This window comes from Tamandua tetradactyla, chromosome 25, assembly GCF_023851605.1.
Source record: "Tamandua tetradactyla isolate mTamTet1 chromosome 25, mTamTet1.pri, whole genome shotgun sequence".
Lineage (NCBI taxonomy): Eukaryota > Metazoa > Chordata > Mammalia > Pilosa > Myrmecophagidae > Tamandua > Tamandua tetradactyla.
Window position 1 is genome coordinate 24,862,712 of NC_135351.1, and position 19,797 is coordinate 24,882,508.

Consider the following 19,797-nt stretch of genomic DNA (forward strand, 5'->3'; position numbering starts at 1 on the left):
TACAGACTGTACAACGGGACTGGATATAAAAACTCAGAAATGGACAGCACAATACTACCCAATTGTAATGCAATTATGTTAAAACACTGAATGAAGCTGCATGTGAGGTATAGGTTTTTTGTTTTTGTTTTTTTTTGTTTTTTTTTCTTTCTATTATTGTTTTAATTCTTATTCTGTTGTCTTTTTATTTCTTTTTCTAAATTGATGCAAATGTACTAAGAAATGATGAATATGCAACTATGTGATGTTATTAAGAATTACTGATTGTACATGTAGATTGGAATGATTTCTAATTGTTTTGTTAATTCTTTTTTTAATTAATAAAAAAAAAAGAATTGTAAAATTAAAAAAAATAGTTTTAAGTATATTCATATTTGCAAGGCTGTGATTTTAGGTATAGCCTGGGGTGTGAATTCATTCCCTAATCTCCAGTGGGACAGTGTATTTCTTGCTTGCCCTGGGTAGACTTCCTTTTCCCTTTCTTTTCAAATAATTCTTTACATCTTCTTCCTCAGTGTTCAGTGACTCCTTTTTAGTACCTCAAGGGCATGCTTTTTTCCCCTTGTTTATGCCATGTCTTTTTTTGCCCTCTTGGACCTTGCCTTCTCCCGTGCATTCTCTTTCCCTTCCAGTGAGAGGATCCCCAAATTGTTTTATTGAGAATGACTCATAATCAGGAGCAACAAGAGTGACCATTGAAGTCAATAGTGTCTCTTAGGAACACCAATTTGCAAAACAGACCTGAGCAATTTCAGTTTGCAATATAGTATGTACTAATTGTTCTGCAATGTCTGTAAAATAGAGAATGGTGAATTTAAATTGCATATGAACTGCTGAAATTGATCTCACCAAAGAAGGTGCTCCCTAGAAAGCAGTCTTCTGTTCACCAGTGACACTCAATTGTTGGCTCAAGTATTTGCAGTGTGAAATGATCAAGCTATATTAGACACTTGGCAAAAAAGGACAGGTTTCTCAAAACTGTCACCTTCCCATAGCTTGATTGAGGGAACATGTGAATCACTCTAGGGCCACCAGACCTGGCGAAGTGAATAAAGCCTTGGTCAGTGATAAACTTTTGGCCTGGACTTGACCTTACATGCCACCTAAAGAAAATGAAATTATTTGAATTAATTCTCCCCTTCCCTTCTTATTAGTCTAAAAATGTATGTATTAGAAATTGGAATCTGATGATGGAAATCTCACCCCCTTCTCAGGTTTCCCAATTTTTAAAGGATAATGGGGAAAGTCTCCAGGGTTCATGCTGTCTCTAATGACGATGCATGGGTAGTATAAGATTTCAGATACATATTCCTATTTTTTGCCTATATCTGCACTTTTTACCCTCTTTCTTACCTTTCTTGGTATCACTCTCTCCATGCCCATCCCCAATTCCTTTTATTAACAGGTAGGGTGAATATCGATAATGATCTGAGATTGTTGTTTTCTTATAATGTCTTTAATTTTGGATGATGAAATACAGGTAAAATTCTCGAACTATGGTCACCGCTAGTTAAGCTTTGTCTGTTTCAATTACACCCAAAGTATTCTTCCTTAGTGGATAAACAGTAAATTTTTGGTGGCTGGCTAAAGACATTCTGAGTAGAACCTACAGTGTTTGTCTTTATATGTAGAAGGGGATATGTGAAGCACAAATTGTTAACCAGATGAATTGCCCAGATAATCATCCCTTAAAACTATACTACCTGATTTGGGAAAGTTAGTTTTGGAGAGTCACCTTTGCCTCATTCTGTGGAGAGTTTGTGGCATACAAACCTGACATAGTATCCCTTTTTGGGGGGAGGCGTCTGAAATGAGAATGTAAAATGAGCTGCCGAGGTCCAAGACTAACAGAGAATCTTCTTTGTTATAGCTAGTAATTCTCATGTAGGAATCTAGTTTAGGGAATCCATGTTCAAGGCATTGTCACCTCCCCTTAACAGGAATTAAGTTGCTTAGAGGAGGTAGAAAAGTATAGACTCTGTGGCTGAACTTCCTAAATTGAGCCCTTGGCCTTGTAAGTCACTAACCTCTGTGCCTTACTTGCCTGGTCTGTAAAGTGGGGTTGTACATTCTTTACTCTGCAACCCATGTGACCTCTGCCCAACTAAACTAAGCTAAACTAAATCATAGAGCTGTTCTTCCAAGCTGGAGGATGTGTTGAGTTCACTGGGAACTGGCATTCCTTGATTAAAGTTTTGGTTTTGCTACTATCTGATGTAGACAAGTCATTTTAAGCTGTCTGACTTCAGTGATTCCCTTTGTGGAATGAGATGATGGTGCTATGTCATCCTTTTCCTTAAAACTCTCAGACCTAATATAGCTCTAAGAATTGGATTCTGTGGAGATTAAGGGATTCCTTTGTGACCAATGCCAGTTTTTGGAGATCTGGCAGTACCCTCTCCAAACCTAAGTCCCGATTTCTCCACCAACAGTCCTGTTGACAGTGGAGGGTGGGAGCCAGGGAACACTGGGTCCCTTCACCACTTGGAGTGTTAAGTGTTTGACATTCTCACTGCCACTGTTAAAGACCCAGATAGAGGAGGGCAGTTAACTCATTTCCTTGGATCCAAATTGTCTTCTTCCTTCTTATACCCTACCTACATGATTTTATTACTTGTGAAAAACAGAGTTCTGGAGCAATCCTTTGCAACATTAAAAAAACAAAAAAAGCACTCTAGACATCTATTTTTGCTTGTTTTGTAGGGCGAAACCCAGCCTCCTTATCTGATCATTCTTTCCATTCCCCCATGGGACTCTTGGACCTTTTCTTTCCTTTAGACTCCCTCAGGTCAGACTTAATTGTCAACACCAGTGGTAGTTTTGGAATGTGACTGTAGACTTAAGCAAGGCAGAAAACAAAGCTTAGTCTGTCCCAACTTTCTGAGCCTCAAGGGCAACCTTACAGCAATGCACCTTAAGCTTAGGCTGTTTGTTCAGCTGTACTTGATTTCCAGGGAAGGACATATAAACTCATAGAAGAGAGAAAAAGAAAAAGAACCAGAAAAATTTATTTCATGCATGCCAAATTGGTCTTGATGTTTCCATTCACCCCAATTTCATGTAATATTGTAACTCACCAGTGACAAGATAGTAAAAGAACTTAAGGGGAAAGGAAATTTATTCAATTTACCTGAATTCTGTCCACCTCTTTCAGACGAGACTTTTTGGTAAAGAACTCCAAACCTCTATTGAGATTGTCTGGAATTATAATAATGTAGTTTTTGTCTATAATCTTACTAGAATCTACTCTTTATCTGAAGGCTAGTGTTTTAATTTCCTTGGCTGCACAAGCAAATACTATGACATGGGTTGGGTTCAACAATGAGAGTTTTTTCAAGTGCAATTTTACTGAGATATATTCACATCCATATATAATCATCCAAAGCATACAATCAGTGGTTCACAGTATTATCACATAGCTGTGCATTCATCATCACAATAGATTTTGAACATTTTCATTACTCCATAAACAATAAAAATAAGAATAAAAATAACAGTAAAATTAAAAAGCAAAACAAAACAAAACATCCCATGCCTCCTATTTCCCCACCCCTGTATTATTTATTTATTGTTTAAATGATGGGAGTTTTTTGGCTAATAGTTTTGAGGCTAAGAGAAAGCCCAAATCAAGTTGTCATCAAGGTGATGCTTTCTTCTTGAAGACTGGCCATGTGCATTTTGGGGCTGGCTGCCTGAAATCCTTGTTCTTGGCTCCTCTATCACATGGCAGTGCACATGGTGGATTCTCCTGGCCTGTCCATTTTCCTCCAGTTTCTATTGGATTTCAGCATCTTTCTTTCTGTGCCTTTCTCTCTGTCTGAATTTCATTCTGCTTATACAGAACTCCAGGCATAGGTTTAAACCCATTCTGATGGAGGTAGACCACACCTTAACTGAAGTAACCTCTTCAAAAATCCCTACTGACAATGGGATTAACTTTATGAGCACGATTTTCTAGGGGCACATAGAGACTGCACCACCACAGCTGGATTTTCTTTGTAAAGGAAGATCCTATTTTTTCCCCCTCAAAAATTTTTTCCAGTACCTAGAATGGTGACTTGCTCAACAGTGTTGAATTAATTAATGAGTATTTTTTCTTAACCTTGTCTCCATCTCAAGTTATCTTAGCCCATTCCCATCACTAGTTTTTGAAAATCTCTGCTAAAGACAAGTGAATTTATTTGCTTTTTAATTTTTTTGCACACACATTGGTTTTCACTTAGTCACTTTGCACAAATGCTTCCCACGCCTGGGTACCCACCTTCCCCTATCTGGTAATTTACATTTGTTATCACTGACAAAGCCCAACTCAAAACTCAGACCTTCTAATACCTCTTCAGTGATCAGCCTTATCTATGTAGCTCTCTTTCTCCACTTGGTATCCCTTAGTTCTTACTGCCATCATTGACTGACACTAGACTAACTGGCTCTTTTTGGAATGTCCAGAAGCTTGATTTTATCTTTGGATAATGAGCATACTTTATATGATACAGGAATTGGGAAGTGTGGAATTTGAATGTGACAGAAGGGAGAATCCATCCTCTTTGGACAAAATACTTATCGGAAGTCAGATTATAGTCCATTGATGACAGTGGTGGGTCAGTCCTGATGTCCTGCTGTTTTGGGATTCACATGTACCCAAGATTAATCTTATTTCAAGATGGCTCTTTCACACCCTTCTTTCTCTGATACTAGTCATTACAAGATTAGATTTCTTGAAATATCAGCATTTGTTGGCCTCCCTGGCTGAATAAAGCTTTGTAGCCCAAAAGGAAGAGATTTCTGAATAGATTTTCAATAGTAAAGAAGTGGTGAGTTTTAAATAAACATTCATTGTGCAGTGCGCTCCTTTATCTACTGAGAAAGGGTATATGCTTTTCAAAAATTTTCTTGCAGTCAAAGTCTGTGCTGGTTTGAAAGGATGTATGTCCCCTAGAAAAGTCATGTTTTAATCAAAACCCTATTTCAAATGGCAAAATAATCCCTATTCAATACTGTATGTTTGAAACTGTAATCAGATCATCTGCCTGGAGATGTGATTTAATCAAGAGTGGTTGTTAGTTGGATTAGGTGATGACATGTCTCCACCCATTTGGGTGGGTCTGGATAAATTTCTGGAGTCTTATAAAAGAGGAAACATTTCGTAGAATGAAAGATATTCGGAGAGAGCAGAGAATGCTGCAGCACCATGAAGCAGAGAGTCCACAAGCCAGCAACCTTTGAAGATGAAGAAGGAAAATGCCTGCAGGGGAGCTTCATGAACCTGGAAGCCGGTAGGGAAAGCTAGCAGATGACACCATGTTTGCCATGTGCCATTCCAGTTGAGAGAGAAACCCTGACTGTGTTCACCATGTGCCTTCTACTTGAGAAAGAAACCCTGAACTTCATCGGCCTTCTTGAACCAAGATATCTTTCCCTGGATACCTTTGATTGGACATTTCTGTAGACTTGCTGGGACATTTTCTCGGCCTTAGAACTGTAAACTAGCAACTTATTAAATTCCCCTTTTTAAAAGCCATTCCATTTCTGCTATATTGCATTCTGGCAGCTAGCAAATTAGAACAAGGTCATTTAGAGTTATTTGTAAAGAGGAAGGAAGAGGGAGGGTGAAAGAGAGAGGGCCTTTGTTTTGTTTCTCATCCTAATTGGTAACCATGATACAGTTGGATTTGAATATCACAGTTCTTACCATATGTACTTCCTTAGATGGAAGGTAGGCTGGTTTGAAATTATGTACCCCAGAAAAGTCATGTTTTCCTTTCCTAATCCAATCTTATAGGGGCAGACCTATCATTTAGGGGTGGCAGCTTTGACTGGATTGTTTTCATGGAGATGTGGTACACCCAATTGTGGGTGTCACCTTTTGATTAGTTGGAGAAGCACTGGATCTTCATTAGTTTACTGGAGTCCTTTAAAAGAGGAAACATTTTGGAGAGAGCACAGAGCAACACAATACTCAGATGTTTTGGAGATGCAGAAAGAAAATGGCCTGGAAGAAACTGTTTGAAACTAGAAGCCAAATTGCCAACAGACACCAACCACATGCCTCCCAGCTGACAGAGGTGTTCTGGACCCATTGGCCTTTCTTGAGCCAAGGTATCTTTACCTGGATGCCTTAGTTTGGACATTTCTGTGGCCTTAGAACTGTAAACTTGCAACTTAATAAATTCCCTTTTTAAAAGCCATTCCTTTTCTGGTATGTTGCATTCCAGCAACTTTAACAAACCAAACAAAGGGTATTGCTCAAATTGTTTCAAGATCTATACAGTTTTTTTCAAGAAACATGGCTATTGAAACACAGCTCTACATTTTCAGGCTTCCCTCCAGCCTCTCTGTTACGTCTTAACTAAAAAGTTAATATCTATTTAATGCATAAGAATAACCTCCAGGATAACCTCTCGACTCTGTTTGGAATCTCTTAGCCAGTGACACTTTATTTTGTCTGGTGGGTGAGGGCAGGATTGACTGGGAAGGGGCAAGAAGTAGCTGGGTCAATAGTCATCTTCTATATCGTGATAGAAGTTTGGACTACACAGTTGCATGCATTTGTCAAACTTTTACCACACCAATGAGGTTTGTACACTTCATTGGATAGAAATTTGACGTTACATTTATTTGAATAAATATCCTACCTAAAAAGCACATGGTTAAATAAAGGAAAATATGTAACACTTACTGTAGGCAAGATAATGTTGCATGTCTATCAGCATATGGATTTCAGAGGAGTTGGTTTTCTTCTGTGGACCTGAGACTCATTTGAAGTAACCTTGGCAGAAGAATGTTTAGCTTCTCAGACCTACAAAGATCTATAAAGGATATTCTGAGCTCACATATTGAAACATTACAAACAAAAATGAAAATTAAGTTTCAATTGCTATTAGCTTTAGGTTGTTAGAAATGAAGATTATATGCACTAAAATACTTTAGATATATCCAAGGCACCAAACTAAATCATTAAAGCAAGTTTACAATTATGCCATCTCTGGTACATTCATCCCAGTGAAAGGAAACTGCAATCAACAGAGTAACCATGAAGCAAATTCATATAAAAAGTATCATTAAATCAGACTAAATTAAATTAAAACAGATAACAGTTAGGGCCCTCTGAAAGTAATTTTGGCTAATATTCTGTTTACATGCAATACAGATGTAGCAACCTCTGACCTCAGGAACTTTCAGTTGCTGCTATATTAATTATTACATGTGTTTTTATTTTGTCTCATTTCTCTCTTCCCCCTTTCAGTGGAGAAGATTTTCTCAATCCCTTGGTGCTGAGTCCCAGCTCATTCTAGGATTTCTGTTCCACATTTCCAGGAAGGTCCACACCTCTGGGAGTCATGTCCCATGTAGAGAAGAGGAGGGCAGTGAGTTTGCTTGTCGTGTTGGCTGAGAGAGAGGCCACATCTGAGCAACAAAAGAGGTTCTCTTGGGGATAACTCCTAGGCCTAATTTTAAGTAGGCTTAGCCTGTCCTTTGCAGGGTTAAGTTTCATATGAACAAACCCAAAGATTGGGGGGTCACCCTATTGCTTTGGTTGTCCCCATTACTTGTGAGAATACCAAGAATTCTCCACTTGGGGAAGTTGAATTTTCCCCCTTTCTCACCGTTCCCTCAAGGGGACTTTGCAAATACTTTTTTATTCAGTGTTCAAATCCTTCTGGTATTTATCAAGGCATCACTCTGGACAAACCTACAAAATTTCATGCCCTACATAATGTTCCATGTGCTTATGGTGCTCAATTAAGCTGTCCACATTAGTTATGTTAGGAAATGCACTAGTCAAAATATAAATTTTGTACCAAATAAATATTTTTTGCTTTAGTCTCACACATAAGTGAAAGTTTTACAATATTAATCACCATCTATTTTCAACACCCTGTATTATTGACATTCCTTTGTTCTACCTCATGCAAAACATTTTAAAATTTGTACATTTAATCACTATTGTTATACACTCTAGGCATTCCTAGAATATACCATCTCAGTCTTTATCATCTATCTTTCCTTCTGATTTCATTTGTGCCCCCAGGCCTCCTCCCTCTATCATTCTCATTTTCAGCTTCATTCAGTGTTCTAACATTACAGTTAGGTAGTTTTGTGCTATCCATTTCTGAATTTTTGGAATCAGTCCCGTTGCGCAATCTGTATCCCTTCGGTTCCAATTTGCAGGTCTCTTTTGATGGAAATTACGAAACTGTTTTTCCGGAGTAGCTGTGTGTCTCACCAGTAATGCATGAATAATTCTGTTTCTTTGCATCCATGCCAGCATTTGATGGTGCTGTTTTAAATTTTTTTCAGCCATTCTGATAGGTATGTAGTGATACCTCAGTGCTGTTTTAATTTACATTTCCCTGGTAGCTAATGATTTTGAATCTCTTTTCATGTACTTATTTGCCTTCTGTATGTCCTCTTTTGTGAAATGTTTCTTCATGTCTCTTGCTTTTTTCTAATAATTCAGTAATAAAAAATAATTCAGTTTTTGTTTTCAATCTATGTTTAAAAGACATATTGACAAAATACAACCCACCAAGCTACAAAGAGCATTTAAGAAAAATATCCCAAGAAATATCTCGCCTGGCTTAAGAGATGCTAGATAAGTAGAAAAATGGAGTTACCTGTTGGTTGTAAAAGGATGTTGTGTAACAAATAGGTGAAAAGAAGGACGGTCAGCTTTTTGTGGCTCACACAATTCTCTAGTTAATGGCTTGGGCTTCTAATCACTTGCACTTTGTCCCTGATCTTCTATTCCTTTTCCTCTGACAAGTCTGGGTGGCAGATCCACCCCCGCAACTAGTTTAATTCTGAAGAGTATCAGTGGATTCCTTAAACAGGTCTTGTGGAGCCAATTATTCTATCTTCTTGTAGAACTTGGGGATTTAAGATCATCTATCATTGCACAGTTCTGTGGTACTTGGTTTTGTCACTAAGATTAAGACAACATGTCAGAGTCATCAGGACTGAAGGATAAGAAAGGAGCAGTTAGAGAAAGAGGCCGAAAGCCTTTACAATATACTTGGTATTGAAGTTACTGCAGAGTAAAACAGAGGGGTCATCAATTGTTTGCTTAGATGATGCGTTTATGACCAAGTCATAGGGTGGAAAAGAACCCAAGGGTTAGAGACAAAAGAGACTGATTTTTGACCTCGGTCTGCCCTCACTAACTTAGGGACATTGCACAAATTACTTACTCTTTTTGAGTCTCCACTTAATTATTTGTGAAAATGGGGTGATAATTCCCATGCTGCCAACTCAGTCGGTGATTGTAAGGATCAAATGGTAGAATTAAAGCTTGTAGTGATAAAGCTCCACACAAATGTAAGCTGCTATTATGTTTATAATAATTATACTCCTCCCCATGACTAAAGCAATCAGAAACATAACCTAGAAGAAAAACAGTCATTTCCATAAAATAAGCTCAAATGCTCACTGTAAGTTTACCAAGGAAAAGGAAAATGAAATATTCGTGTTTACTTAGATGTAATTTAATTTTGCGTGGTAGGCAAGGAGCTGCTGAAGGATTAATCATCCAGCAACAATTGCACTTCATTTAGGCCATAAGATGGCCACTGCACAAAGCTACTGAAATTTAAAACTGAGTTGATTTTGAAATTCTGATTTTAAACATGGATTATAAGCCACCTTGCTAGTCAGAGCTTTACCAAAGAGGTTGGGACATGGAGCGGATGAAATTGATTAAGTGGGGGTTCCGGGCCAGGTTATGGAGCAGGTAAATGAGCTCAAAGAGAAAGGCACTAAGACCCTGGTTGCAGGTAACATTGACAATGCATGACAGTACTACTCTGAAGCAGTCAAGCTCAGTCCCCAGAACCATATGCTCTGCATCAGTCTTGCTTGTGCCAAGACAGGAGACTACCAGAAGGCTTACGAGGGTGGCTGCCAAACCATTGACTTGAAGCCCATCTGGGCAAGAGCTGGTCACGAAAAGCAGCAGCTCTTGGGTTCTTAAACTGGTTTGAAGAAGCCAAATGTACTTATGAGGAGGGTTTAACCCTCAGCTCAAAGAGGATTACAGGATTTGGAAGCCCAATTGGCAGAGAGGAAATTCAAGAACCCTTTCAACATGCCTAATCTGTCTCAGAAGTTGTAGGATGATCCCAGGATGTGGTTGCCACTTCATGATCCTAACCCCCAGGATCTGATAGGACAGCTGTGAAATAAGTTGACCTGGGCACGAACCTAGAAGATCTCTGGATCATGGCCACCCCTTAGTGTCCTCCTTGGAGTTGATCTGGGTGGTGTGGATGAGGAGGAGGAGGTTGCCACACCTCCTCCACCACCTCCTCCCAGAAAGGAAATCACATCACAGCCAATGGACGAAGACCTTCCAGGGGATAAGACACCGGCACTGAAAGAAAAAGATTTGGGGAATGATAGCTACAGAAAGAAGGAGTTTGACACAGCCTGGGAGCATGACAGAGCCAATAATATGGACCTCACCACCATGACTTATGTTACAATCAAGCAGTGCATCCTTTGTAAAAGGTGACTATGATAAATGCTGGGAGCTGTGTGAGAAGGTGACTATGATAAATGCTGGGAGCTGTGTGAGAAGGCTGTTGAAGTCAGGAGAGAAAACCGAGGAGACTATAGACAGATTGCCACAGCTTATGCCTGAATTGACAACCCCTACTTCAAAGAGGGTAAGTACAAAGATGCCATCCATTTCTATAGTCACTGAACCCCTGCTGTAGTCAAGAAATGCCAGCAAGCAGACAAGACCCTGAAGGGGCAGAAGCAGTTGGCCTACATTAACCCTGACTTGGCTTTGGAGGAGAAGAACAAAGGCAATGAAGCTTTTCAGAAAGGGGGCTCCCTCAGGCATGAAGCATTATATAGAAGTCATCAAATGGAACCCATGAGGTGCCAAATTATAAGAGCTGCTGGCTGTGCCAGACTCCTTGAGTTTCAGCTGGCAGTCAAGGACTGTGAAGAGTGTCTCTGGCTAGAGCCAACCTCATCAAGGGTTATACATGGAAAGCAGCTGCCCTGGAAGCAATAAAGGACTATGCAAAAGCTATGGACACCTACCAGAAGATGCTAGAACTGCATCCAATAGTAAGGAGGCAGCACACGGTTACCAACACTGTGTGATGGTCTAGTACAAACACCACCACAGCCCTGAGGACATGAAGCAATGGGCCATGGCCGACCCTAAGATGCAGCAGATAACGAGGGACCCAGCCTTGTAGCTCATCCTGGAGCATATGCAGAAGGACCGCTAGGCTCTCAGTGAGCACTTAAAGAACTCTCTGTAGCCCAGAGAACCTAGGAGCTGATGCGTGTGCATCTGATTGTGATCTGGTGATGAATTGTTCCTGCCCCTTCCCTTCACCCTTGAGTGGACAGAGGACCACAGCAGGGGGCATGAAACAGAAGGGAGAAGGGGGGGAGTACAATTTATCTCTATATATTTATGCATATCTATGTGGAAGATACAGAGACTTGTACTCACATTGCTCATGTAGCCCCTGCCTCCAGGCCCTCCAAGTACACAAGGTCTCTTCACCTCTGCCCTTGAGTTCCCTGTCTCTTTCCCCTGCCTACCCCTACCCCCTCCCACCCCTGCATGTTTTGTTTTGTTTTTTTATAAAGTTCTACCTAGAGTCAAATCACTCCTATTTGTCCCAATGCTATCTTTAATCATCAGCTAGATTAGCCTTGTGGTGAAGTATCACAGGTAGACAGACCTAGGTGTTTTGATGCATTTATTAATGGTGTGTATCCTTGAACAAATGATTAACTCTCTTTATCCATAATGTAGATTCATATGTAGCTGACTGTTAATTTACCATCTGCAACATCAAATTATCTGGATTTCTGCTTTTTAGTTAGTAACTTTTAATAATTTTTTATACAGTGGACACAGAGTAGTTGATATCCTATCTGTCATTTAAGTAGTTCCTGGGAATGATCTAGTAGGGTCTGTTCATCAGTGACATTATTTTATTCTAAAATATGCCATTGGTAACAACCAGTTTATGATTTGATGAAGCCAAAAGCCAATTTGCATGCATGCCATTTGTCATGGATCCTGGTTTGGGCCATTTACATTTGTGAGTTAGGATAATAATAATCTCTCAAAGCTGTTGTGACTATCACATGAGATTAATGGATCTGAAAATGCTTTGCAAAGTGTAATGTGCTATGCAGATGTTATTGGCATTTGTAGAGGTGATGGTTAAACTTTTATTCTGGACTCCATGTACTTGCCGCTCTACTCTTTGGATACATAGCAGTGAATTGAATCACTCTTCTTTACGTTATAACGATTTGATTGTATATGGTGACATTTATAAAACTGTCCCTTCAATCTGGGAGACCCAATGCAGTGACTTCAGAGAGTACCACGGGGAGAGTCTTAACTTAATGGAAATGCAGTCAATGATTAGATTAGGTGGCAGGAGGGGGTCAAACGGATTATGGAAAAATGGGAAGAAATTGAGTCATTATACTTTTTGTTACAGTGTATTTTAAAAACTGATTCTGTGGGTGCTAAATTGTTTAATTCATTACAGCTTCTAAGGACCAATTTCAGATTAAAAGCATGAATGATTGGAATTGTAACCAAATTCTAATCCCAGCTACTAAAAAACTAAGACTATTTTTTTAAATGTCCTTTAATCTGAAATAAATTACGGCTTTCCTGAAGAATCAGACTGTTCAAATATTTATTTCCTTTTAATATACCAAGGGTTTATTTGACTCTCTTTATGAACTTCTAAGGGCACTGCTTCCTTCATTTTAATAAAGGATTCTGGTATTTTTTAAAAATGTGCAGATTTTAAATGAGAATAACATTAGGAGTTTGATGTTTGAAGCTTGTCCCTCCTTTTACTAAAGATCGAGAAATTGTATCTAATGCTAATTGTGATGATGTAACTGTTGTAAATTCATATTACTTATGTTCTTCTTGTATTTGATGGGATTATCAATTGCTCCATTCAGTTAATGCCCTGAAAAAGGGAGCTCTAAACCTTTTAAGTGATGGCTTTCCTCGGATTCTAACCACCACCCCCACATACACTTTTATTTTCTCCGTTTTGTGACTGATCTCATTTAGTCTTCTTCATGTCACCAAACTTGGAAATAATCTTTGTCAGCTCTTCTGATGGGGGCAGGATGAGGGACACCTCCCTTCTTCTTTCCTCTATTTGCTTGGTGGCCCCTGGAACAATTTAGTTGCTTTTCCTTCTCCTAGTTGTTGATTAATTTCAGGTTGGTACAAGCAGCCTGCAGCTTTTTGCAGTAACCAGTGAGTGTTGATAAGTCTGGGGAATGCAGTTAATCTTATTCTCATCATTGCATTTAGTCCATATTTTATTTAAAGGATTGAGGGAAGTTTTGTCTGTCCACCCTATTTAAAATAGCAATATTATCACCCCCAGTCCTTCATCACTTTCTATCCCCTTACCCCGCTTTGCTTTTCTTCATAGCACTTAGCACTACCCAGTGTTATATTAAATATTTATTTGCTTACTGGTTTATTGTGGGTTTCTCTATTAGAGCATAAGCTCTGTATGGCAAAGATTTTGACTCTACTCCCTCAAACTAGAACTGCACCAGGCTTAGGCACAAGTATTTGCTGTGAATGAATGAATGAATGAAATCCTATGAAACACAACTAGACATTTGGAATAGAGTCTCCTGATGTTTAAGTTATTTTAGTTCTAAGTTTGATGCCTTTGAAATTATTCTTAGCTCTTTCTGGCCTCTAACAGTTTCTTTAGTTGCATGTGGAGGAAAACTCCTAAAGAACATTATTTTGGGAGAAGAAAGGCAAATGAGGGTGGGTGTTCAGTTATCAAGTAAATATTGGAACAATTTGTAGCCTATGATTGGAAATGTTTATTTTGTTTAAATGTGTGTTTGATCTGACCTTGTAATTAGAGTTACTTATGAAGTTACATATAAATGTTAATGAATGTTTATAATGTAGGCTATAAGCTGAAGGCATTTAAAATATAAATATTTAAGCCATATGTTAGAAGGTAAACAGAGCATTGCAGCTCTTTTGGATTGTGGAGGGAAATTGCCTGATTTATTGACTAGAGCTGGAAATTTGGAGTCCTGGGTTCTATTCCTACTTCTGCTTTTTGACAGCACTTCACAAAATGTCTATGTTTAATAAATGTTTAATAGAACAGTATTAATCCTTTTAAAAATAAAACCTTTGTATCACTTAAACTTTACTTGTGCTCCAGCTGCTCCACCTTTATTGATGTTTCTTAGCCTGTTCTTCATCCATAAGGTTTTTCTTTCTTTTTTAAAACCAGTTAAGTTCCCCACTGTAGTGCATGCTTGTGTGTGTGTATGTACTTGTGGGAAGTTGGATTCCATTTTCTCAGTAGTGCCTCATTAGTACGTTGTTCTACCTTACATTTATATAGGGTTCACCTGAACAAACTAATGTAGCACTTAAAATGTAACATAGTAAAACTGTAGCTAATTTAGCAAATGCAATTTACAAAGTAGAAACAAAAATAAAGACGAACTAAAGAGATTTGGATGGGATATGGTGGATGTTGTTTCAAATAAAGGTCACCAAAGATGAAAGCCTTCCTTGCCTTCTTTGCTCTCCAAAGCAAAAAGCCAGCCGGACCTGAAAAATCTTGAAAAAAGAGGCAACTAGGCACAAACAAGGTGTCCTATTTAAAGAAATCTCATCTACCACATTAGTGTTATCAGGGCTTTTATGCCAGACTTCTTTCTGTCTGTGATGTGTTTGGTGAATTTTTAACTGAACAGACGTTACAATTGGAGCAATGGAACAGACTATAAACAACAGCTAAAACCACTTCAGAATTCCAAAGACCTGACTCAACCTCACCTCTCACTTGGCTCTTTCATTCTGTGCACTCAGCCTCTTACTGGCCTCCCCTGAAGTTATACTGGGGTTTGTTTCTCAAGGTGTGGTCCTGAGACCACCAACATCCGATTACATGTGGCACTTGATAAAAGTGCTAATTCCTGGCTTCAAGTGCACAGCTGCCGAATCAGAAACTCCTGGGAAAGAATTTTGAAATCTTCTTTTTTAAATAAGGCCCTCCTCAGGTGTTTTTTGTTGTTGTTAATTGATGTAGTCTTATTTTAGTACTGTGCCATCTCTTCATGTAGCAATTGATTTCATATCATCTTCTGGATCAAGCCAGAAGATCATGTCGTGAATGGAGGGGAGAGAAGGCAGGTATCAAGAAAGACTGATTTTCTTTTCTGGATCCAGTTTCTTCAGTGAAGTTTGTAGGAGGAACAGAGAAACTACACAGTCATTTCTTCGATAGGCCTGCTCTTGGTGGGCCAGCCTCTATAGCCATTTTTCTTTTATCGCACGAGCAGGCACTGGGAATTGAACCCGGGTCTCTGGCATGGTAGGAGAGAAGTCTGCCTGCTGAGCCACCGTGGCCCACCCACTATAGACTACTTTTAACATGTTGTACAGATGCAAGGACAGCCTCTGCAGACATCTATGAGAAATTTTATGAGAGCACTTGACTCCTGGTGTACATTTTCCTTTAGCTGAGGGTATCACTGGGTGACCAGGCTAGTTGGGTTATTGGTGGAATTTCATTGCTGGGTGACATAGAAAGCTTTTTTTTTTTCTTTCTTTTAAACATTTTTTTTTTTTATTCTGAAATAAAACATGTGCAGAGAAGTGATAAATTTCAACGTATTGCTAAACAAGTAGTTTTAGAGCAAATTCCAACGTATGGTATGGGTTATAGTTTGACAATTTCACGTATTTCCTCCTGGTTGTTCTAAAACATTAGAAACTAAAAAGAAATATCTATATAATAATTCAGTAGTCATAATCATTTGTTAAATCCTAAATTCTCAGTTACAACTCCTCTGTCTCATTTGATCATTCTCTCAATCTTCAGGGATGTTTGGACAATGACCACACTAACTTCTTCATGTTGGGAAGAAATGTTGGCATTGTGAAGTAGGGGATGAAACTGGCTGATGCTCTTGGAGAGACTGGCACCTCTGGGTTTCAGGGCTTATCTGGCCTAGGAACCATCTGGAGGTTTTAAGTTTCTGAAAAACAAAAGCTTTTTAATGCAGTTGACTACTGTGGAATCTTCTTCTACAAAGTAGTACACAGTGAAGCTTAGGATAGAGTTCAGAGTGGAATTACTGCTAGAGGTCCTAAAATAGAATATATGTGGTTGCAATCTGATATTTGTTCAACAGAGATTCTCCATAAGGGCCTCAGTTTCCGTATGTGGGCAGTGCAGCCCCTCTAATGCAAAGGGGTAGTTTGCCTGAGACTTTCAGTAAGCAATTCTAGATGTTTAGACTATTCAAACTGAGTTTTTTCATTTTACTGGGCATCTGTGATGAAAGGAAAAAAGCAGTTTCATCAGTTGAAATCAAAAGAGAGCAGGTTGGTGCACACAGCTTCCATTGCATCTTTTGTAAAGAGAGTTTGGGTGGGCACTTAACATGTCAGGTTCACTGCATGATGTGGTGGAAAGAGTGATTAAGATGCTGAACTTTGACTCTGCTCTTGTCCTGAACTACCTCCTGTTTGGAAAGGATTTAGAAGAGGTTTAAGGACAGTATGGAGAATTAATCAGTTTTTTATTTTTATCTTTTTAACATTCTCAACTTTACTGAATTAAAGTGTATTCCTTTACCCAATTAAAGTCTATTTGCATAGCTTTAACATCAGAAACATTTAGAGAATTAATTAAATTTGATATTGACAGATGGCTAGGTCATGAAAATTGGTTCAAGTGCTTTACTAAATAGCTCCATTGGATTGATTTATTATTATTATTATTATTTATAAATTAAAGGGCTCCAGGAGACTCAGTGACTTGCAAGGTGTGCTTTTTCTCTGATGTGATGAGACATATGAATACACTGAATGTAAAGCTGCAGGGCAAAAGCTAAGAGCAGGGCTAGGCTGTTTGAAGCATAAATTGCATGCAAACTAGGTTTTTCTGTTGGGCAGATGGAAACTGGTGGCCACACTCATGCTGCATCCCAGAACTTTCCCAAGACATGTTGCCCCAGGGAAGTCACAGTGTTAGAAGGGATTCACAGATTTACCTGAGTTCCAACTCTGATTTAAGTTACTGCAACCACTTTTGGAATGCAGCCCTCATTGCTCTGAAAAAAATTGAGATTCTCTCCCTACGTTGCAGGTTTGTGGGAAGGATTAAAATGGACAATAAATATAAAGCTTCCATTTGGTTTCTCGTATGCAATAACACTTGGCAAAATGGGTTCCCTCTCTGCCATGAAAAAATAAATGAATTTATGGAAGAAAAGGAATTATTCTGGAGTTGAGAAAGCACTGTTGCTGCCAGTGGCCTCTAACCTTTCCTTTCTACTGGTTTTTACCCGAGACAACCTTGAAGTATCCTTTTACTGTTTAACAGTAGATGCAGTTGTGTCCAAGAGCCACAAGCAGATTTTCCTTGCTTAATCTTCAATAGTTCTCTACCCTTGAGATGGTACCATTCAGCTGATTAACTCATGAATAGCCTTGCCCTTAGAGACTGTTGACTTGAGGTTAAGGGAGACAGAGAAAACAGTCATGAGGTGACCTATGCCAGTTGTGCCTGGGACAACATGAAAATAAGTAGACTCAAAATGTGATGATTGAAAGCCATTTTGTTCCCTGTAAACTGAGAACTGAAAGAACATCCATAACCTCAGATATTTTAACAGAGCGGGCCCCTGGTTTTGTTTTGTTGTTTTTTATCCCCTTGCTCCTGTTTTTTTTTTTTTTTTTTTTTTTTTTTACATAGGTTGGAGGAAGGACCAGGTTTTCAAGGTTTTATGGAGTAGCTATTTATTGAACATCCTGGGTGCTGGGGCTGGGGGAGCTTGTTCGGTCTGGTGTGGAGGGGAATGAATATTTATTTGCTTGCTGACACAGCCTATGCAAGCACTAGTCAAGGCAGAGACCTCATGAAAACAAATAAGATGCTTCAGCTTTAGATGTTTTGACTTTTGCTTTTATTGTTTGGCTTCAGATTTTTTGAGAGGTACAGCTTGACTAAGATTAGACAAAGGAACATCTTAATTGAACGAGTAACAACTATTGGGGCATCCAAATATAATTAACTTTGATGTTTTAGAATTCTTTTTCCATTCTTTGGTTTGTTTGTGCTTTGATCCTTAATGATGTGTGCACAATGAATTGCACTGAAAGAGAAATGTCTGTGTCCATATTAAATATTAGCAGGCCATTCTTTTCATCGAGTGCTAGGCATTTCTACCTCACCGTAAGTTGGGTCAGTAAGGAACATACTGTACTTTGGTAAGTCTGTTTTCAGTTGCAGTAACAGTCAGCAACATTACAAATTTGGGGTCAGAATAAACTCTCTACCATGGAACAGATGAATATTTGTGATATTAGGAAATGGGGTGAAATATGCAGGAGAAAATAAAAGATAATTATTAAGTGAAAATAACCTTAAATCAGTCTCAAAGCAAGTTATGTCTACTCATCTGTGTATAATTTTGTGTGTGTTATTCTTGACTTGGGGAATAGTTGGAAATTCACTCAGTTTTCTTTTGTTTGCAGTGACCTTTTATTCCTGCTATTTCTGCAGATTTGAAGCTAATGATATTAAAAATGTAACCTATTACTAAGGAATCAGAAGATATGTATTATGGCTCTGTGGTCACTTGTGATTTGTGTCACTTTGGGCAAGTCACTTAACTTTCCAGAGCCTCCATTTCCTCATCTGCAAAATAGGAGTGCTTACTTTATGGATTACGGTGGGATCAAATGAGATCAATGCATGTGGAAATACCATGGGAGCTTTGATGTTATTTGCAAATAGATTACTATGATTATGCCTGGAGAGAAAGCCTGGACTAGGCTGAATAGTATACATACTGCTTTTGTCTAATCATTTATCCCCCAAATATAAACTTGCTAACTGAAGTTTCCTCCCCTAGGCACCCACCCCTTATGTTAGTTTCCCTTTATCCATCACCAGTATCTATTATTTCAGAACCTGTGGATATTAGGAGACAGACTTACTGGTTTTTGAAGTGCGCTGACACACTGTTTGAAAGTCATTGCCAGGTCCAGCAAGCCATGGTTAGTTAGAAGAAGCAAAAACAACCTTTTTTCTTTTCTTTACATTTCTGCTCCTCTCCCCTCCCTCTTTTTTTTTCTTTTTTTAGCATATGTTTTAAAATTTTCTAGATTGACCTGGATTTTTAGACCACAATGCAGATACAAGAATTTGGATTCATTTTATCTAGAAAATAATTTTTACATATTTAATTTCAAGTTAGCTGAGTTGATTTATAAAAACATGTCTAATCATTCTTTGCATTTGCAGCTTAAGAACTTGAATAAATATTGCTATGTTTGTTCCAATCTAGCACACTTTATGTATGTTGAAATCAAGTTATCCTGCCGTCTGTTTGTATTTTTACATCTTTTTTGATCATCTCTTCACTGGATGTTAGTTTAGAAAGGTGATTTGAAACAATTTCTTCTATTTGCTCGATTACTTCAGTACATACATATCTGCTCATTTGTCATGTAAAAATTAACTGACCACAAATCTGACACAATCCTTCCAGTAATGCATGCTACATAGTAAATCAGCCTGATGGCATTTAGAAATCCTCCTTCCCCTTGTAGTCTTTAGATGTATCTTGTTGTTTCATTCTGTGCAGTATCAAATTTACACTTGTCTTTTTCTCTTAAACACAAGTTGTGGGAAGGAAAAGACAAGATCATAATATTAAGATTGAATGTGTTTCTCAATCTTCACATCCTTAACTGGTTTCTTTGATGCC

The 19,797-nt window shown here is 38.5% G+C and overlaps 1 long non-coding RNA gene and 1 pseudogene across 6 annotated transcripts in view; both read left to right on the forward strand.

The window, feature by feature from the left end:
• LOC143669098 (uncharacterized) overlaps nucleotides 1-19,797 on the forward strand; it is a 526,175-nt gene that overhangs the window by 126,958 nt on the left and 379,420 nt on the right. The window lies entirely within an intron of this gene.
• On the forward strand, nucleotides 346-11,326 carry LOC143668704 (stress-induced-phosphoprotein 1 pseudogene; annotated as a pseudogene).